General features: G+C 37.8%; 1 protein-coding gene across 3 annotated transcripts in view; it reads right to left on the bottom strand.

Moving 5' to 3' along the window:
- PKIB (cAMP-dependent protein kinase inhibitor beta) overlaps positions 1-22,710 on the bottom strand; it is a 44,997-nt gene extending 22,287 nt beyond the window's left edge. The window contains exon 1 of one of the 3 annotated variants that reach the window (XM_081944842.1): positions 22,489-22,710. The gene's annotated coding sequence lies outside the window, so the exon portion shown is untranslated. Of the gene's footprint in view, positions 1-1,290; positions 1,539-22,488 lie in introns of those variants that run through there. The other 2 variants (XM_081944843.1, XM_081944841.1) reach the window with 2 other exon arrangements.
- Between the last annotated feature and the right edge of the window lie 451 nt (positions 22,711-23,161).

Below are 23,161 nucleotides of genomic sequence, written 5' to 3'. Positions count from 1 at the left end.
GGAATCATATAGAATTGTATGAACAACAACTCTAGCTCAACTGCTGCAGTTTCAGTGCAATGAACATTACTTTTTTTAAATTCATAACTCCATTGAAGTTTGTAAACAAAAATAACAAATTAATATGAAGTAGTGAAAAGCAAAAAGCAATCAAAAAGCAAACAAAAAAATGCAAGAAAAGAAAAAAGTTGAAATAGAAAAAAAGCTATAAATGGCTTCCAATATTCTTCACAGCAGCTGTAAGTACAAATATATTTCTATCTCTAAAATTATGGTGTATTCTTTTTCTTTCTATCATCTCTATGTAATCTTCAAAACTATACGTTTTGGGGTTTTTCCCCACTTTTATGCAAAAAGTTCATAAGGAGCAGTATATGAAGAGTAGTATGAAATGTACCAACAATGAAAATACTTTCTTTTCCTTTATATGTTTGTTTTCCAGAACTTCTGTACAAGAGCCGTCATTTGTTTTGCTAGCACCGGAGACACATTGGATGACGAGAAGCAAAAAAAAAGCCCCTTCGGGCATTCTGAAAATCAGACCACTTCCCTTTCTGTCAATACCCATCTGCTTTTGGTAGAGATTTTGAGACAATACAACCTCTAAATGCAACATGAACTAGGAAACACTAAAGAACAAACTCCATTATAACAGAGTGTATTCACTATATTAGAAAGGAAAAACCAAAGGGGAGTGTATCCTAGTCAGGGAACATGTCTGTATTGTTTTGGGTCAGTGTGTGTTTTTATCATAATTAAAGGATAAAAGAAAGTCTATTTGTAGTTGAGAAGAAGTGCAACTAAATGAAAATGCTTCATCTGATTTGAAGAACTATCAGGATGAGCATAGAACTAGGTGCTGTAGATCTTTGTGAGAGGTTCTTTGGGGAAATGTTACAGATCAGCACCATATATAGATTGGTGTTATCCTCTCTAGGTTTCCAGGGGTTTTTTACTAACAAAAAAAATTAACATAATTAGGCTTATACTATAACTATACTCCTATCTATGTCTAGCTAATTCCCACACCATCTATAACAATGTCAGTTGAGCATCAACTGAAGTCATCAGCTAACTTTAAGCCACCTGCAAGTTGGCTTCTCTCAGTGGCTTTTCCAAACTGCAGCAGCATTGACTTTGTAGTTTTCAGACTATGCTATGAAAGAAGGTAAATTTGCTTTATAAGCTACTGGTTGGCTGTAGCTCCTCTACTGGAGGGCTGAAGCTGCTAGCTCTGTCACTTCCTTCACTTATCTGTTGCTGATTTGGTAAAATCCAACTTCTCATTACCTCAGTTACTTGTTTTGCTGATGGCTGCTCCACTCCCTTGGCTGAAAATGTTTGCTTTTGGTTCCCCCACAGCAAATGTGTCTACTCACACATCCACACTCCTAGTACCGCTCAGCATTTTACCTTATAATTGAGACCAGGTGTGGTAGAGTGTCCTTCAGGCTGCCTTAAAGTCCCATGGGAGAAAACAAAGGGAAAGGAAAAGCTAATGTTAGCTACTGACAGACTTCCACAACTATTAAGCCATTGAGCATCACACCTTCAATTGCCTTCTTTTAATTTTAATAGCTATAAAATTGACAGAGGGGGTTGCCTGTTCCCTCCACAAAGATAATATCCTGTGAGATAGTATTAGCAAGTAGAGTATCTGTTGTAGAATTTTCCATTTCTACAATCAGTATTTCCAGTGATACCATCTGGAGTTTATATAGTGTAAAATTAAAAGGGAAGTACGATAATTTTTGGTCCACACTCAGATATGGAAACTTATTGGGGGATTTTAAGCCAGTCACTTTCTTTCAATTCAATCTACATCACTGTGTTATGCAGGAATGAGGGATGACCTCCCCCCCCCCCACCAAACTGTTCTTGAAGGATAGGTGGAATATAGATTTAAGATATATAGATAATAAAGTTTCCCCCCCCATACCTACCGTGGTTGATAATTTTTTAAAAAACTGAAATCCAGTTTCTCAATCCAGATAGGATTTTGTTATGCCCTTAAAGCAGTGCTATGATTTTTCAACTTAATTTGTAAGAATCCTTGGATTTTATCAATGTCTTAACACAAAATAATTTAGACATAGAGAATCATAGCATCTGAAGATCAATTTTCTAACTTTTCTGTTCTGCAAGTTTACTTTTCACACTAGTTTCATAAGAGCAAAGGTTTTACGGTACAACCATTAATCAACTCTCATCTACTGTAGATACATGATGCATAGATTTATTATTATGCAACCTGCAAATGTCAAACTACTTCAAATACATTTTAAGGAAAATGGAAACTGTCTCTCTCAACATCTAATTATGCCAGGAGATATAAACCTTTCTTCTTTGATAAAGAAGAAAAAACAAACAAACAGGGATGAAAGAGAATGCTTATTTTAGGCGGCAATATTAAGAAAAATATCACACTTTGGCCAATAAAGAATTCTGTTCTATTCTATTCTAAAAGAAATCAGCACCAGGGTAAATATAAATTGCCTCAGTTCTGCTTGCCATATAGATGAAAAGAAAGAACAGCTGTGCTTACCCATTGCAATTGGTCAGATTTCTGGAGATTTCTGGCTTAACAAGATATAAACAACCTGCTGGCACATCCTGCTCAATTTCTACCATTTGGCTTTCCCTACCACTGAGAACAGCTACACTCCAGACATTTTGGTTTGCTCCCCTCCAAACAAATCCATAATTGGAAACCAAAAATAAATTCTTGACCTCCTAAATAAACCACAGGAACTTCTGCATTAGGCTTCATCCATTGCATTGGCAGGAGAAAACCGTGGAAAGCAATCAAGCTAGTTAACTCTAAGCCTCTGCTGTTTAGAATTCTGTGTTTGTGTACTGAGAAAGACATGGAATCAAAGCACTTGATTACTCTATTGCCAGGTGGATTGTTGAATGCGCTAGCTATGAATGGCTATTTCAGGAAAAATAGGCTGATCAAATAGGCTTAATCTGAGCCGAAAAAAAAGTAACATTTTGCATCTGTTCAACAGGGTGCATTTGCATTTTGCTTTACATAACTGTTTGGGGGGACTTTTCTGTTTTTGGTTTTGTTTGTTTGGGGCCAAATATCTGTTATTTTTCAAATATTTTTAAAAAAATACTTCAAAAATAATAACGAAGTGTGATATATTAACACCAATTTGATGTCACACAGGCTTCCAGCAGCTTCTAAAATTATACAGTTTTTATTGATGCTTAAATATTTGCTCTATTTACTAATATTATCTCATAGGATATTATCTCATTTTACAATGTTTGTGAAAGATGAATGACATCAAACTGGGTATTACAAACATATGTTAAAGTAGGTTTATGTCCATAATTAATACACTTACAGGTTGTAGATTTTAGATTTTAAATGTTTAAAGTCAACTATTGCTTTCCATTCGCTTTGTGATAATATATTCAACCAAGAGCAAAATGCTGCAACCCTTTAATTTGTGCACAACTCACCCAGCCTAATGTAATGAAGTAAATTAGAGAAATCCTACAGAAAGTACACACAACAAAACTTAAACAAAATATCTTTTCAATTGTATTTCTATTTAGAGACATAGGTGCTTACTTATCTCCTATATCAGGGGTATCAAATTTCCATGGTCACAGCGGTGTCACATGACATATCACGACTTTTTTTCCTTCACTAAACAGGGCATGGCCAGCGTGTGATGCATCCTACCTGTGGGCCGCGAGTTTGACACACGTGTCCTATATGAAAATGTCTGATTTGTAAATATGCTTAACTATATCAGGACCAGTATGTGGGTCTAAAAAAGGTTAAAGACTGGGGGGAAGGGGGGTTCTTGATGTTCTCTCCTCTCCCCTTTTGTTAAAAAAATAATTTTGACCTAAATTATTATCTGAATTTGTACATGACCAGTGGTGGGTTGCAGGCGGTACGCCCCGGTACGGACGTACCAGAGCCAGCCCGGAGCACCAGATACCGTTCCGGTACGGTGCTCCAGAGGGCCCACCTGAGCCCCTTACCGGTCTTTTAAGTTTTTGGCGCTTCTGTGCACACGCACAATGCGTACAGCGCCTGCGCGACATTCTGCTGAGCAGTTGGAGCATCACGGAGGCTCACAGAGACGCTAAGATGCATACATGGGCTGCGCATGTGCACACATCTATGTGGACGACGCCGGGCCGGTACGGTTGGAACGGAATCCGTAACCCATCACTGAACATGACATAATACTCTACTTGATTTCCTAATTTGGGTATGATACATTGCATTAATCCCACCATTGATTTTTATAAATAATAGCTTATGAACCTGCATTATATATGGAATCAACCACTGGAACTTACTTAACAAACTATGGCTACCATGAGAAGAAACCCTGAGTCAAAATCCAGAAACACTGACACAGGACTCTGGATAGCTCATAGGGTGGCTCCACAGCTGCACTCAGAAACCAACACACATGATTTATGGAACAAGCCCTATAAGCTTGGTTTACACATTATATGACAACTGTCATGGGTGGGTTTACCCGATCTTATGCAAAAACTGCATCAAATAGACACACCAGAGAATTACACAACGGATCTTGAATCTGAATTGGTAGAGTAACCCGATAGTTATATTGAAAAATTTCATTCCATCTGATTCCATCCATTTAACATTTGCTTCACACCACAGATTGAAAAGGTATAAATAAAGATAAATACCTTTCAAGTAATGTCGATTTCATATAATATGGCCATATAAGCAACAGAACAACAATCGAGAACCATTGCCATATTCAGGAATATTTTTTTGTCCTCTGGTCTAGTCCATAGCCCTAAAAATCTAAGAAGAGGTCAGTCTACTTCTAGCTCAGATAAGCCACCCACATATTGCCACCTGCATCTCAGTAATCTTTGGGAACCCTACTACTGGTAAGAATGAAGGGGGGCTTTCCAGTGCCCCTGTTATCTTTAGAGGAACAGTCCCCATTTATGCATCATAGCAATCAAAGGAGAAGTGAAACACAACTAGTTCACCAGATGGCTTTTGTGTTGGGACTTTTGCATCATTTCCTTTTCTTTTAGTAGACAGTGTTCACAATATAGAGTGAGAAACATCTGTTGTATACCAGATTAATGAGAAGAAATACAGTTCAGGGAAAATAGTTAAGAATGATGCACAAGAATTAGAGATATGGTTCCCACCATACTATATGGTTCTTTCTCCCTGAAAGAAAACCACAAATGTGATTTATAGAAATCAAATACTGCCTACATTGTCAAGGATGTTTACATTAATTCATGATGCTTTATTTTTTTAAAAATAGCTTAATGATGAAAGAAATGCCGCAGGAGAGGAAAGCAGGTTCCTTTGTTCTTGCTTTGACTCAGTTCTTTGCTTTTATAGAGCAGGAATTTTTCAGAACTATAATTCAAACTCCTATTGTGTGTGCTGAGAGGAACCCAAGTTTAAAGACTGGGCAGATATTACAGGTAGTCCTCAACTTATGACCACAACTGAGCCCAAAATTCAAGTTGCCAAGTGAAAAATGTATTGTAAAGTTTGCCCCATTTTATGATTTTTTTGGTCACATTTTTTAACAGAATCACTGCCATTGTTAAATTAATCACACAATTGTTTAAGTGAATCTGGTTTTCCCATTGACTTTGCTTGTCAGAGGTTGCAATATGTGATCGCATGACCAGGGACACTACAACTGTCATAAATTTGAGTCAATTGTCAAACATGCACATATAAATGATGGGGCCATGGGGATCTCCAATGGTCATAAATGTGAAAAGTGGTCATAAGTCACTTTTTTCAGTGCTGTTGTAACGTCAAATGGTCACTAAGCAAACTGTTGTAAGTCAAGGACTGCCTGTATAAACAGGTTGCCAGGCAATTGGAAAAAAGATGGGTGCAAAAGTGTTTAACAACCCAATTAAATATTGAGAATCGTCAATAGAAGAATCCCATTATCTTTTAAAAACGTTTCCGATGTCTCATAAGGGGCTCTTAGGCACCTACTTACGGGCATTACTTACATTACTTCTTTTAGAACAATCCAATAATCTTTTTGTTATGGTTAATGTTTATTAATTTATTAGGGTTAATGTTTTTCTACAAAACAACCCCCCCAATGATACTTTAATAATACAACAGTGTCCCAGTTGCCCCAGCACTTGCCAGTCCTTGGAAGCCAAAGTTCAGTACCAGGATCTGGATCTTTATTTCAGGATAACAGGTGAATGCTAGTTTTTAAAATCCTGGAGAAAAGCCATGTGTTTCTTATTAAAGGCTTTTTGTTCGTAGCCACGGTACATTCTGCTCTAAAAAGCCCTTGGCACTCAGTCTGGATGATTAACCCTAGGCTGTGATTAGGTTTACAAAGCTCCCTAATCTAAAACCAAACAAGCCATAGGATGGTTAAGTGCGAGGTGCAAATCCCATCACAAAATGAAACAAGTAGAGCAAAGGCACCTGAGATCTGCCTTTAAAGGAAAACAAGGAAATAATTGGTAGCATTTTGTCAACAAAGAAAGTCAATTTATTCAAGATACAGATATACACGCACTTATCTTCAAATCCTTTTAAGCTTTTAACTTCCTTCAAAGCAAATATTCAATCACCAAAAGTTTTTAACCCTTGGGAGGCAAATATAATTGCCTTCCTTAATTATGGATTTTTATATAATGTCCCAGTGACCATATGCATTTCTCTAAGCACACACACAACTTCTAGTCCATTTGCAAACCGAGAAGAACATTCCGCCTGTTTACATAAGGATGGCGAAATAAGTAATAGACACAATCCATCTTCCAGTCAGACTTAAATAAATCCTAACAGCAGATTAGCAGAGAACGTCTATCTCTTCCAGAGTTTTCATTAAACATGAAGCTTTCAGAGGCGTTCCCCAGCTGCTGGAAAGCCATTTAAAGATGGTGTTTTAAGAGCAAAGAACAAAAATGCTGGTGCTGCTGAATTTTTTATATTTGTTATTCTCAAGTATGAAAACATCTGGCGGATACTTTTAAAGGAGCATTTGACAGCCTTTTCAAAATATACAAATGCAGGGACCCATATATATATGATGTACTGTATTATGCAGATTCAAACATTTTTGTGAATATCTCTCCAGAAAAAAAAAACAAATGAATGATTGCCCACATAGAAGCTGGTAAAAAGTTAAAGGTTGCATGATAGCGTGGGCCAAAAACTTTGGACACAATATAGATCTAGTGAATTGGGAAAGAATTTGGAACACAAATTATAAACTAACACGATCAGTAGCACTCAAAGAAAATATGTATAAAATGTTTTATCGTTGGCATTTACCACCAATGCGTGGCTAAAATGTACCCAAACATGAATCCGACCTGCTGGAAGTGTAAAAAAAAAATACAAGGGACTTTCTATCACTTATGGCGGACCTGCCTGGAAACTCAAAAATATTGGAGAAAAATTTGGAAATGGGTGCAAGACATTACAGGAGAACAAATAAAATACAAACCCAAACTATTTCTGCTGGGAATAATCAAAGAGAAATATACAAAGAAAATTAAGTACATATTAACACATCTGTTGACCACAGCTAGAAAAGTGTTTGCCCAATGCTGGAAACAAAATAATATCCCCTCGGATGAATTAGTGATACAAAAAAATTTGGGTTGTGCAGAGATGGACAAATTAACACTAAAATTAAAAGACAAAGAAGAGTCGGAATATTATGAAATTTGGAACAATTGGTACAAATGGCTGCAAAACAAGAATAAATTAATTAAGCCAAAAAACTATAACTAGAGATAGATAGATGATAGATAGATAGATAGATAGATAGATAGATAGATAGATAGATGATAGATAGATAGATAGATAGATATAGATAGCTAGATAGAGATAGATAGATAGATAGATAGATAGATAGATAGAGATAGAGATAGATAGATAGATAGATAGATAGATAGATAGATAGATAGATAGAGAGAGAGAGAGACAGAGAGAGAGAGAGAGAGAGAGAGAGAGAGAAAGGTGTATAAAGGTTTATAAACATAGAAGCGAAACAATATTTACATGTACAAGTATGATATAATAATGTTGATATAATGACCGTAAGGTATTGTAGAAGATAATAATAATAATTTTAAAAAAAGAAGCTGGTAAAAAGGAAATAACTCTTTTCTGTTTCATAGTGAACCAGAGAGAAATTATTTTATTGTTGGAATTAGGCCAGTTATGGCATCTACACCACAGTTAGGGTATACAAGCTATGGTTTAACACCGTGATAGTGGACCTATGGCACATGTGCTGGAAGTGGCATGCAGAGCCATCTCTCTAGGCATGCGAGCAGTTGCTCGTTGCTCTTCCAGGTTCCAGTCGGCTGGCCAGTTGGTCTTCACGTGTGTGGGAGCACCGGAAACAGGAAGAGCAGCAGCCCGGTACACATTTGTGCACCGGATGGCTGCTCTTTCGGTTTCTGGCATGTGCATGCGAACCAGCCAGCTGGTTTTCGTGCACGCATGTGTGCCAGAAACCAGAAGACCGGGTGGCCAGTGCGTATGCACGCATGCTCGTTTCAGCACTTGGTGCCGAAAAGGTTCACCACAGTGGTTTAACATAATGGGTGAATTCTCACTTACACATTTCAGTAGTTCACAATTATATCACTGTGGTAAATTACAGTTAACAAAATCATAGTTTATGTTTACAATGAAGGATTAGCTTTTTAAAAATAAGTCAAAACAACACAGTAGTTAAACTAGAAGTTTAAACATCCCAGCTTCTATCTTCTCTTCTTTTTAATAAAGTTAATATTCAGTTACTCATATTTATAAAGAAAAGCAATGACAGTTTTCAACCCTCAAACTAGGAAACCAAAACACCACTAGCTTAAGATATTCATTTTATCAATCTCACTATTTTAATGATATCAGGTGGGCTGAAAATGTCACTACTGATACTGACAAATATAACAAAAGAAATTCAGTAAAAAACAGATACTGACAGGGATTTTTGAGCAGGTACAGTAACACAAAAGGTGTGTTACTGAAATCAGTGTGAAAATTAAAACCAAAACCAAATCAATTTTAGTCTTCTGATCAATGAATCTTGTAAATTCTCAGCATTAAATACATTTTTTCCATTACTCAAGGACAAAAAAAAATACAAGCAAGATATCACAATATTTCTTTTTAAAGACAGGAATGTTTTGGAAAATCTGAAATAGTACAGAAACATACAGTAATTGACATAATTCTTGTCCACAAACCACAGTGGCTTGAATTTATGGGAATTATATCACCAGACTGAATACCTTTATTGCATCATAACTATTAGGCTCAAAATCAAGAATGACACATACAATTTTTTCAAGTTCTTTATTGTTTCATACCTAAAGACAAAATTTTGACAGAGTGAAGACTCTGCTATCTATATCTACAATGAACACTCTGAAGGGCTGTCTTCACCTTTTTTCCTCACATATAATATCTGGGCTAAGTTGCCTCATACTCTTATGAAATGCACCCTTTCCCTTCTGGGGATCCTTCCATCTCATCATTACATTTCATCACTATAACATATGTAAAAGAAAAAAGTGGGGTTTCAATGGAGTAGTTGTGTTCTTTTTTTAACCACCTCCTTTTGGGCCCCCCACTGGTAAATAAGCAATCAAATTTAATACCCTTATTCCGTGGAACAACAACATTTCAGTGGCCAATTTAACCCTTTTCCCTCCCCAAAGAATGTTCCTCACCTTCCTCCCAAAAGATCATTTCAAATTCTGTAAGCGAACTTGAAAGGTGATTGCGGAAAAGAACATTAAAAGTCTCCCCATAGATGCTACATTCTGGGTTGTGGCTGTCATCTCCTCTTCACATTTTTAAGAATAAGAACTGGAATATTTGAGAAAGAAAGGAAGTCTACCTTATCACATTTTAGCCCATTTTTCACTTTAAAAAGAAGAATGAAAACTGAAGCTGAAAGAATTATTATTAAATTAAGGAAAAACTTTCCTGTGAAGTTGACTTAGTCATAAAAATAAATGCATTTGCTTAACACTGCCTTCTATCTGTAAGACTCACATTTTCTACTATATATTATTATCCAAACAAATCTATTAAAGGAGGAAAAAGTTAGAAAAACTTTTCAACACAGAGCAATCTGTCTATAAAATCCCATGCCATCCATTTTTATTCCCCAGCCTCCCACAAAACCAGCTGGATGGTGACCTGCTGTCATCTTCTCTTCGACCTTTCCTTTTCTTGACTGATAAAAAGCTGGCCTTCTTCAAACCATGGTAAGCTCCTGCTAACTTCAAAAGCATGTCTCATACAGTTTTCTTGGGAAAATATAGAAATTGTTTTATTTCAGAATGCTTTTGTTAAAACCTCCAATTTGTTTTACAGCCCTGGGATTTAGTTTCTCATCGATGTACTAAGCCCAACCTGGCTTAGCTTAGCTTTTGGGTCTACCAAGAAGACCCAATCAACTAACAAGAGAGTTCAGACCTGTTCCCAAATCCCTCTGGATCTTGGGATCAAAAAAAAAAAAAGTCCCACCATGCAAAAAATAATAATAATTGATAAATCTCCCTCACCATTCATGTTATCTAATTTCTTTAAACCAAACCGGCGCCATGAAACTAGAAACAAATGGGCACTGTTGACAGCTTCTCAACTTATATGCAGAACAGAATCATTCCAAATCTATATTTATTTATTTATTTGTATTCCACCTTTTATTATTTTTACAAATAACTCAAGGCAGAGAAGACACCAGCACGCCTTCTTTCTCCTATTTCCCCCCTAACAGCAACTACTTGTACTGCCTGGGTTTGAAAAGTTGAAACCCCTTTAGAAAAGTAACACACATGAGAAAACCTATGAGTCCTATTTTTTTTAATTCATCCATTAATCTTTGCTAGATTACCATTGGTATATTACAGGTAGTTCTCGACTGAAACCATTTGCTTAAGCAATCATTCAAAGTTACAACAGCACTAAAAGAAGTGACTTACAACTGGTCCTTGCACTTATGACCATCACAATCTCTCCACAGGCAGGTAATCCAAATTTGGGCACTTGGCAACCACCAAGTTTTTACCATGGCTGCAGTGGCCCAGAGTCATGTGATCACCATTTGCAACATTCCCATATAATGCCTTGGTAAGGCCACACTTGGAATACTGCATTCAGTTCTGGTCGCCACGATATAAAAAAGATGTGGAGACTCTAGAAAGAGTGCAGAGAAGAGCAACAAAGATGATTAGAGGACTGGAGACTAAAACATATGAAGAACAGTTGCAGGAACTGGGTATGTTTAGCTTAAGAGAAAGAAGGACTAGGGGAGACATGATAGCAGTGTTCCAATATCTCAGAGGTTGTCACAAAGAAGAGGGAGTCAAACTATTCTTCAAGGTACCTGAGGGTAGAACAAGAAGCAATGGGTGGAAACTAATCAAGGAGAGAAGCAACTTAGAACTGAGGAGAAACTTCCTGACAGTTAGAACAATTAATCAGTGGAACATCTTGCCTCCAGAAGTTGTGAATGCCCCAACACTGGAAGTCTTTAAGAAGATGTTGGATAGCCATCTGTCTGAAATGGTATGGGGTTTCCTGCCTAGGCAGGGGGTTGGACTAGAAGACCTCCAAGGTCCCTTCCAACTCTACTATTCTATTGCATTGTATTGTAAAGCACATGGACAGTGATTCAAATCCAGCTCTCATATCTGAGCTACAATGAGATACAATAAACATTCTTTGCTGCTGGCTTGTCTGGATTTTTTGCACCCCACACATGGTAGCAAACGTGATAGCTACAGAATAAGAGAGCTCATTATTCAATGGAATATTTTCGGAGTGTTTTCCTCTTTCAGTAAACTTACTTCTGGTTTCCTCTTTAGCCCTGTTACTTCAATGTCCTGTTACAACCTGGGCTGGATTCCATGAAAAATTCAAACACAGCTGTGATTTCAATAAAAAAGACCAGCAGGAAGTTATTCATCTATTTGAGGCCCTGATTAATAAATGACTAAAAATGCAGAACGTACATCAATAAAGAAGAATATTTGATTTGTACCTCAAGGTTGAAATGAAGGGTCCTGGGTGCTCACTAGTGCCAACACTGATGATGTTACCTAGTTTGGGTAATGAAACGTCTGCAATAAAACAGCCAAGCTCAGAGAGCATCAAGGAACCCTGAGAACATACATCAAATCCATGTCAATAATAGCCTGCGCTCACGCACGGAGGTGACACATACTTGTTCACTTTAGAAAGGTAATATTCATTTTAGTCTGCTTTAAATAAAGTTGTCACAACAGTAACAACCCGAAAAATTTTAAAACCTGTTTATTGGGGGGGGGGGGGACATATACAATGTATAATTTGTCATCTAAGAGCTCATCGATTATAATAATGTAGCATACAATAAGAATGCAATTTTTTACCTTTCCATGCATTGAAAAAGTGCAAAAGGAAAATAATACATGGCAACACAGATGTTCAGAGTACAGATATAAGTAGACAAATGACCATTTCTAGAGATAACCAAACAAGTGGGACTTTTCTGTTAAGCTTTATTATAAAAACCATTCTCTAAATCTAGTTCCAAGCAGTTGGGATACAGTTCCTGGCCTGGGGACTATAAATATGCTAATAGATTATGACCAAAATGCAAAATTATAAGAAACAGGAGTCTTTCTCAGAGCTGATTTTATTGGGGGGGGGGGGGGTTAAATCGCTGCCTAGAAAACAAAGAAAATAATATTTTCCAATTGTACTGGACTATGAAACGGTTGAAGATTATTCTAGATATTTCACTTCCCAGATCAAAAGCTCTAAAGAGTTTCACATCAGGGAACGCACACATCCTGACGTAAGCACCTACAAGAAAGAGGAAGTGCTAAAGGCCAAGAAATGTTCTTTAGAATCACTGGACATTTAACACTTAGATTCACTCAATTGCTGTAAGTGCTCAGATGTTCCAAATTAGAGTTTCTAAGGGTATTGCAGCAGGAAATGCTCTCAATGTTTATTTATTATTAGAATTCCTATTCACTCCACATCCAATTTTTTTCTCATCCCTTCTTGGTGCGACTGCCCCATCATCATATCTTCTCTGTGTCCCACCTTCTTAATTTTCTTTATTTTGCTAAACTAATCAACAAAAGGTATAACTACACAGATCAATATTAAATGATCAACGTGCTCTAAATTGATAAATATAACATTGAAAAAAGCTGGGTGAGGGAAGTAAAATGTTAATTAACAGAACAAAACAGTGACTATATAGTTTGAAAGCCTTCTTCCTTGTTCGCTGTTTGAAAAAAAAAATTGACAAATTAGAGATACCAATATTCCATTGCTACAAACTTTCTGGCGTTGAATTTTTAGAACTGAGAATGATCACTGGGAGTAGAATTTTCTATATGCCATTTCTGACATTCTTTGCCTGGATTTTTATAGCACACATCTGTATTTCTAGCCAACCTCTATGTTCCTCCAAATCTACAATGATGTCTTAATACATTAAAATTACTTTGGATGTAGCCAAGAATAACATGCAGTTCTAATATGCAACAGTTGATCCAGAATCACATGAAACTTCTTTTTTTAATGATTCTGGTGAAAAAAATGGAGCAGAATAAATCCGTGTGCATAGCCATGGGGGTTTTCTTCCATGAATTTGTATGAATCTATATGTGAGATTGGCATGTACATAGAGGGATTAATTAGTGTTTGTATGTGGGAAGCTTTACTTTGCAGGTAATTAATTTTAATTAGCAGTTATTAAGTCAAGGCAAACATTTAGTGGAGAGGAAAAATCCCCAAGATTGGTATCAGCTGGCATTGGCAAACCTAAATTGACAAGCCAGGGAGGCTGGGCATTCTACTGGATTTTATTTTATTTACTTATTTAATTAGATTTTTATCTCAACTTTATTACTTTATAAGTAACTCAAAGTGGCAGACATATCTAATACTCCTTCTTCCTCCTATTTCCCCCATAACAACAACTCTGTTCAGTGGATTGGGCTGAGAGAGAATTATTGGCCCGACCCACCCTGCTAGCTTTCAGGTCTAAGTCAAGACTAGAACTCAAGCTCCTAGTTTCTAGGTCAGCACCTTCACCATTATATCAAATTGGCTCCCATGTTTATAACTGTTCTGTCAAACTTTTCAACCCTTCAAGCAGTGATGAAATTCAATTTTTTTCACTACCGGTTCTGTGGGCATGGCTTGGTGGGCCTAGTGTGGCTGGGTGAGCGTGGCAGAGGAAGGATACTTCAAAATCTCCATTCCCACCCCACTCTGGGACCAGCAAGAGGTGGCATTTGCCGGTTCTCAAAACTATTCAAAATTTCTGCTACCGGTTCTCCAGAGCCTGTCAGAATCTGCTGGATTTCACCCCTGCCTTCAGGTGTATTCTTGCAGTTTCTTAAGAAAATAAACAGTAATTTAAAAGACATATAATTAGTATGGACAAATCCTGCCACATTATAGATGTTTCATGAGATACGGTAATCCTTGAAGGCACTTCCGAGTTGGTTTAGCTTTGTCTCTGTTGAGACCCTTCTTAACAATCTTTTTGGTGCACCTGGTATATTTTCAAGATATTTACAGCTGAACTTGGCTAAAATGTTACTTTAAACATTGCTTACTAACTGGGTTTGGTTATTTCATTCAAATGGTTTTGCCTGCCATTAAAGCAAATCCCAACTAAAAAAGAATCAGCAAATTTTCAAAGCCACCCTTTAGAAGCCAAGAGTCACAATGCAATTGAATTAGTCAAAGAAGAAGAAAAAAGATCAGATGATTTATGAGCAACCAAATTGCCCATTTGCTCATCAAGGCATCACATACAACAGTCAACTTATTGAACAAGTCTTAATGTCATACATATGCTATTAAGTTCTGCAAATATTTGTGCCGACTTAGTGAAAGCTTTGGCTGCTTGATTTGTCTAGTCTGCTAAAATTATCTGATTCAGACAATGAAAAGGATTTCAGCACGGTCCTGGTCACTGGCTCCAAAACCTCACCTTTTTATATAAAACATAAGGAAAAGAAGAAGGAATGGGGCTTTGATGGCCAAAGTACTATTTGGAAAGCTAGGTCATTTGTTGTAGCTACCTCCTATCTGTACTTGCACATAAGGTATTTGTCTGAATCAAACTGGAGATTCAGACTGCCTCAATTCTTTGATGGTCAATTATCCAATGCATTCAAAACATTCAAACTGATTTAAAATCGATCCAATTTTTCAGCTCAAATCAACAAATCACAAGGGCCAGTTTGGTTTAGTGGTTAAAGTGCTGTCCTAGAAATTAGGAACTTGTGAGTTCTAATCCTGCCTTAGTGCTGAGTGGCTTTGGACCAGTCACTCTCAGCACAATCCACCTCAAAATCCTGCTAACTACAGGTAGTACTTGACTTACAACAGTTTGCTTAGTGACCGTTCAAATTTACAACAGTACTGAAAAATGTAACTTATGGCCGTTTTCCCCAGTTCTGTCCTTTGCAACATCCCCATGACCATGTGATCAAAATTCAGATGCTTGGCAACTGGTTCATATTTATGACCATTACTGTGTCCCAAGGTCATGTGATCACCTTTTGTGACACTCTAACTAGTAAAGTCAATGGCGAAGCCTGATTCACTTAACAATGGGGTTACTAAATTATCAACTGCAGTGATTCACTTAACCATGGCAAGAAAGGTCATAAAATGGGGCAAAACTCACTTAACAAATGTCTCACTTAACAACATAAATTTTAGGCTCAACTGTGGTCCTAAGTTGAGGACTACCTCACGTAAAAGAATAATACAAATAACTCTATTTCCTGAATCAGATCTAAAGAAACAACAGCAATCAAAAGTTGGGGGAAACTCCATCTCCAAGGAGTTTCTAATGCTGTGCTGAACATGCACATATAATCCTAGTTGTGAGAGAGGTGGTTTTTTTCCCCCTTTAATTCTTAAAATTGCATAAACTGTGACTGCTTTTGAACAAATGTCACATGTGGTGCTTTTGTAATCACAGTACTCGACATGAAATTAAATATCAAATAGTCTTAGATGTTTGGCAGCAGGGATGAAATATAAACTCTGGTTTAAAAGCATTCTGTAAAACAGATCAATGTTCACTTATTAAAAAGAAAATTGAAGGTACATTCTTACCACTATATTATAGGTAACAAGATTTTCTACAGCTTAGGGATACATTTTGATTCTCACTTGCAAAATAAGCAAACTTTTCAAGCTGTCCATGTTTGCTTTCTCAATGCATTTATGTCCTTATCTTATTAATTTGGCCCTTTCTATCCAGTTTCTAGAAATATGGATAATTTTATGCCAACGTTTGGAAGGACATGTGAATAACATGAAGGGACATTTTATCAAGCTTGGTGGACATGTAAGAAACCGAAATATGTTGGATTAAAATACATACTTTGATACAGATGATTTTAAAGACCAATATTTCAACTGAAGCCAGAACTATTTCTTTTTAGGATTAATGGATCACATTGCACTTGTGTCAGAAGCACCAAGGCGCTTCTGGGTTGAAAGGATTAGCGACCAGTGACATCATCATTGCCTGGAGGATGCCCAATTGGGTGTTCCTTTCATGACCCCAGCAGCAGCTGAAGCAAAGGACAAGAGCTCATCCCATCCTATGGCAGCATTAGGGTCTCAAACATGGGCCTGCTAACCTCCAACCCAACCATGCTCCAGGTTTAATACATAAACAGTTAAAAAAAGCTGTGGAAGATTATTTCAATATATCATTACTCTGGCAGGATTACTATATGCACAGAAATGGAAAGATTTAACAAGGTCCAGTATGGAGGAATGGTTGGTGAAAGTGACAGCTTTTGCTGAAATTGATAAATTGACCTCTTTGATTAGAGAAAAGACATTTCTCTAATACATTTATTGGTCTGTTGTGGACTTTTTCTATGTAAATAAAAATGAACTTGTGATTTATGATTTTGATGAGTAGGTAGAATAGATTATAGAAAGAAGAGGGATAGGCTGTAACGTGAAAGATAGAGGCTAAAATATACTTGTTCTTATAACTGCTGTAAAGAATTTTGGGAGCCACTTCTGTATATCTATTTTCTTTTCTTACACTACAAGCCAGTCACACACACTTGGCCTTAGGTTGGAAGGTCACAAAACATCTATTTACTAACTGGAGAAAAGTGGTAGATTATGGTCCATAGTCTTCAAGGAAGGGACCTTCATTTTACAGTGGATTGATTAGGATTAATCATAGTAAAAATCAGTCATTTTGTTCCAGAGAATCAGTCAGTTCTCAAATTGCCACAATATTTTTTTCTGAGTTTCATCCAAGTTCCTTATAACCAATAGAATCTGTTTTCCCCTTATCCCTTTGTCAGCATTCCACACAGGAACTGTGTCAGCATGTCTCTTCCACTGACAGGAACAAGAAAAACTCTCGTTATTTGTAATGTCCTGGTACTCCAAATAATCCCTGGGTGAAGGAAGGAAGTGAAGTTTCTCACTAGAGATCCACAAAACATGCTACAGTAGTCTATGGTGGATTGGACCCTCCCACAAAGATTTTGCTGTTGTAAATAAACAAAGCACAGGAAATTCTTTGCTTACAGGCTGTTGCCAAGAAAGCTGCATGGACAGCTTATGTTGAAGGAGATTTTACTTTGCCTTTATTGATCATACAGAAGAGATTTATACAAACTGGCTACAGAAGCATATGGAACTTAGAAGTGAGATATGTAATGTGTTGCAGTATTCCTGTTAAAGATTCTAGCTGCTCAGGAAAACATTTTTTCCCCTAAGACATGTCATTCCAATGTACTCCCTGGCTATTTTGTGTGGGTTTTCCTTTTTATTGAGTTAGGCTCCTGTACTTTCTGATATTCAGTCTTCGATGTTTTGTTTTAAGGTTCCCCACTCAAGTTAAGTGTGGTATAGTTTTTAAAAATCCTTCTAAATAATCTTTTCTTGAGTTGCTGCTTTATTTATTTATTTATATTTTGCTTTTATTATTTTTGTAAATAATTCAAGGCGGTGAACATACCTAACATTCCTTCCTCTTCCTGTTTTCTCCACAACAATCCTGTGAGATGGGTTGGGCTGAGACAGAATGAGTGGCCTAAAATCACCCAGCCAGCTTTTTTAATTTTCTTTTTGAAAACAGGTGTTACTGTTCTATATCCAAATGATCAGCACTTACAGAATTAAGTAATTAAGCACCAGATTTCAAGATAGGACATGTAGAATAAAATAAACAAGAAAAGGCAGAAGAAAGAAGAAAGAAGAAAGAAGAAAGAAGAAGAAGAAGAAGAAGAAGAAGAAGAAGAAGAAGAAGAAGAAGAAGAAGAAGAAGAAGCTTTTCAGCAATAATAAACTGGTTTTTCTGTCACAATCCAATAAATAGAATTGGCTTCCATTCCATCATAATAATTAAAGAGTTTCCAGGGGAAATTGTGATGACTATCAGGCATTTTTGCTAATTATAAAACAACAAATTTTAGTTTCTCTTCTAAAGCCTCTCACTGGATCGGGCATGGGAAAAGGAACTGAATCTTTCCCTGGAGTGTTTGTGACAAAAACTCTTCTCCCCATGTTAACTATTTCAGAACAAGACCTAACTTATCAAAATAATTACATACTTATTTCTCATTGGCAGTTGCCTATATTTATTTTTTTCCTGGAAGATTGAGAATATATCAGCAGCACCATTGCTACTATAAATGCTTTTTTACATTCTCCTCTGGGAAAGTATTACAGAACAAAACCTGTTTAAATAAACATTATTTTGCTTGGTGCACAGGAAAACCACTAGAAGACATCTTTTATCACAACAATTATAATGAAATAAAGTTTTTTTTAATGTTTAAAGGCCTGGATTAGGGAGAGCTCTCATGGGGAAATGCATAACTCTTGATCCCCAGCCTTGCTGCCTTCTGTTATTCTCTCTCCTCTTTCATTAGACTTTACTAGCAGTGTTGACATAAATGAAATAGATCAAAAGCAGTACAGGAATCTATTGCCCCACATAAAACACATCTCATCTAAAACCATCGCCATTCCTGTGACCCTCCAAGGCGGAACATTATCAATTGATAAGAGGAGTAAACTGAAGAGTAAATAGTTCGGGACATGAATGGAAAAATGTTTCAATTGGAAGCTGCCAATTCCTTCTTTAGCTGTTGTTTGTCGACAACTCTTTGAGTTAGTTGATAATCAAGTGGCCAATTATCATTAGACAGCAGGTGAAATAAACTGAGTCTTATAGCATAAACTGTTCCCATCCCAGCTATAGCATTATATATTATATCTTCAAAAAAAGGGAGGGTGGGCAGACCCAGGAAACTACAGACCAATCAGCCTGACATCAATACCTGGGAAGATACTGGAAAAAATAATCAAAAAACAGATCTGTGAACATCTAGAAACGAAGTTGTAGCTAGTAGCCAGCACATCTGTTTGTTAAAAACAGATCATGCCAAACCAATCTTATTTTATTCTTTGGCAAACCGACTAAAGAAGTAGACCAGCGAAATGCTTAGTATACTTAGACCTCAGCAAGACATCTGACAAAGTAGATCACAACCCACTTCTTAATAAGCTAGAAAAATGTGGGATAGACAGCATCACCACCAGATGGATTTGTAACTGGCTGACACCTGCACTCAATGAGTACTTAAGGGTACTACATCTACATGGAGGGAAGTAAGCAGTGGAATGCCACAGGGTTCTGTCTTAGCCCAGCACTCTTCGATATCTTCATAAATGACTTAGATGAGAGAATAGAAGGGGAACTCATTAAATTTGCAGGTGACACTAAACTGGCAGAATAGCCAACTACCCAGTAGACAAGCTTAGGATCCAAAAAGATCTTGACAGATTTGAACAATGGGTTCTCTCAAACAACATGAAATTTAAAGGGGAAAAAGCAATGTTTTACACCTGGGCAGGAAAAACCAAAGGTACAAGTAAAGATTAGGCGAAACCTGGCTCAAAAACAGTAACTGAGAGAGGGACCTTGGAGTCCTAGTGGTTGATCACTTAAATATGAGTTAGCAGTGTGCGGCAGCAGCCAAAAAAGCTAATACAATCCTTAGTTGTATAAACAGAGGCATAGAATCAAAATCACATGAAGTATTAGTACCGCTTTAGTAAGACTACACCTGAAATACTGCATCCAGTTTTGGTCACCACATTACAAAAATGATGTTGAGACTTTGAAAAAAAAAGTCCAAAGAAGAGCAATTAAGATGATTAAAGACCTGGAGATTAAAACATATGAAGAAGGGTTGCAGGATTTGGGTTTGGCTAGTCTAGAGAAAAGAAGGGCTAGGGGACATGATAGCAGTTTTCCAGTATTTGAGGGGCTGCCACAAAGAGAAGAGGGTCTACTTATTTTCCAAAGCATTAGAGGGCAGGACAAGAAACAATGGATGGAAACTAATCAAGGAGAGAAGCAACTTGGAACTAAGGGGAAATTTCCTAACAGTGAGGATAATTAACCAGTGGAACAGCTTGCCTTCAGAAGTTGTGGGTGCTTTATCATTGTAGGTTTTTAAGAAGAGACTGGACAGTCACTTGTCTGAAATGGTATAGGTTTTCCTGCTTGAGAAGCGGGATGGACTAGAAGACCTCCAAGGTCCCTTCCAGCTCTATTCTGATTGATTGAACATTTGTTATTTAAGGTGCTCTAAATGGGATATTGTACATACTGGGGTGCAAAATGTCTCTCCTTCTAAAAAGAATTAAAAGGAATGCTGCTGATCATATGCAGAATGCTTTTCCTTTTACCATAAATTATAAATATGTCCAGGTCACAAATCCATCTTGGCAATGCCTTCATTAAGCCAACTGGATTTTCACAATAGATCAATAGATTTTTACAACCTGGAGTCCCTGCATCCCAGAGAATACAAGATGGTGTTTCAGGGAGTACAACAAAGACTGGCTTGTGTTCCTTAGTGATGAGTGACAATTACGGTACTTTTGTAGGTGGTGCCAACAATCAAATATTTCCTAGGAGTGTGGAACGTAGAAAACGTTGGGAACCATTGCAATAGATGCAAGTGTTCAGTTTTAGCAAAACACTTCATCAGACATGAGACTTTTAAAACAAGGAAAACAAATGGAAGGGGAGGGAGTAGTGATTGGTGCTTAAGTCTGTACAGCTCAGAGTCCTGTATGATTCAAATTAAGTAGAAATTGCCTGCAATTTTACAGATTAAACTCTAAAGCTCACATGCAGGTTTTCAAGAAGCCATTATTTTCTAATTTGATCTATCCTATGATTTTTGTATTTTTTTGGCAAAGTTGTCATTCTAGGAGCGAACAATTATACTCCAAAGCTATGCACAATTCATAACTTCAAAGTTCTCCCTTCATTCAATAGGATGACAATCTCACATTCCATTAAGCCATTCTTTGCTCAGCTGTGGTTTTAAATAAACAATAACTGGATTCACATTATGCTGAGGCTAAACAAGCCACAGTTTGGTTTAGCCCACACAAATGTGTTTACATTCATATAAATGCCCTAAAGGCTTCCTTGGAGGCTTCCTTTGAAAAACTATATGATGAAAACCGTTGGTGTCCAACCTGCATTTAAAATGTTCCCACTGGCTAGAATACATCTTCAATTTAAACACATCCTCTTTCTATCCAAGGTTAACAATATTCAGGTATGCACAGACAGGAGGTATGATCACCGAACCCCCAATCACATCCAGAATCCCCAAAGTAGGCAGATTGTGGCAGAGGTACAGGTAGTCCTTGACTTATGACCACAATTGAGCCCAAGATTTATGTTGTTAAAGGAGACACTTAGGTGACTTTTGCCCCATTTTACAACTTTTTTTGCCACTGTTGTTATGTGAAACATTGCATTGATAAGTGAATTTGGCTTCCCCATTGACTTTCCTTGTCAGAAGATCGCAAAAGGTGATCACTTGACGTTGGGACAGGGAAACGGTCATAAGTATGAACCAACTGCCAAGCATCTGAATTTCGATTACACGATGATGGGGGATGCTTGCAAAGGCCCTAACTTTGAAAAGTTATGAGTCACATTTTTCAGGGCCCTTTGAGAGGTCAGTAAACGAACTGCTGTTAAGTCGAGGACTACCTGTGTCCTGCTCCTTCAGGGATACGTTCCTTGAGGACAAAGTCGACCCTTTTGAACAACTCCCAACTTGTTCTTCCCCCTCCTGAGTCAGAAACGACAACATAATAAACGCCTAATAAAAGTCAGCATAATGAAAGTCAAAGTCCTGAGCTAACGACAAGCGGGCAAAGGAAGGAGGGGAGGTAAAGTTGTACACTTCGAAGGCGCTGACGTGTGGCGCTGATTCTTCCAAGCAGAAAGAAATACTGGAGGGAGACGGAGCAGCGTAAGTAGATCTCCATGGTGCCCTGGCTTAGGAGCTTCGACGCCCGCCTCCCTCTCACCACCGCGAAACTTTGTCCCAGCCTTAAGAGGCAAACGCTTATCCGGGACTTACCACTTCGTCGTTTCAAGGGAAAAAGAAGGGGGGGAAAGCTGAGGGAGCAGACGCCAGCTGCCCCGAGACGGGAACCCGCCACAGCACTCCCCGGCCCGCCTTCGTTTTGCGCGCACGATCTCCAGCGTCCACAACTCGCCGCCTGGGTAGGCAGCCTCGCAACTAGCAACAAGGAAGGAGGCGGTCAAACATTACCAGCGGCTGGCGATAGGAATGAATGAGGAAGGGAAGGAGGCGGGCGCTCGATCTGGGTGGCTTCTGAGTGGATCCCTTGAAAACCTTTCTGCCGGCTTCTCTCTCTCTCTTTCTCTCTCTCTCACACACACACGCACACACTCACACACGCATACACTCCCCATCATCTTATCCCAGGAGGAAGGGATTTCCGCCTGATACAGAAGCTGGATCTGGGGAAACAGCAGGACAGAGGGGAGGAAATTCAGAGCCCTTTTCTTTTGTTAGAACCGTTCTTTAAAAATCTAAAATTGGTTCTGTTTTCTAGTATTTGGGGGGGGGGGGGAGAGAGATCAGGGTGCGTTCCGAAAAAGGGTAACGAGCAGCCCGTTGACAGATCTCAACTAATTTCTTTGCAATCTTACACAGGGCTAAATCCCACTGAAATCAGCGGGACTCACTTCAATCACTCTGAAGGTGTACCATAGTGGCAATTCTA

The sequence above is a fragment of the Natrix helvetica genome, assembly GCF_964273705.1.
Source record: "Natrix helvetica genome assembly, chromosome: 2".
NCBI classification, from domain to species: domain Eukaryota; kingdom Metazoa; phylum Chordata; class Lepidosauria; order Squamata; family Natricidae; genus Natrix; species Natrix helvetica.
The sequence above is the reverse complement of the archived record's forward strand: the minus strand, read 5'-3'. Positions and strand labels throughout refer to the sequence as shown.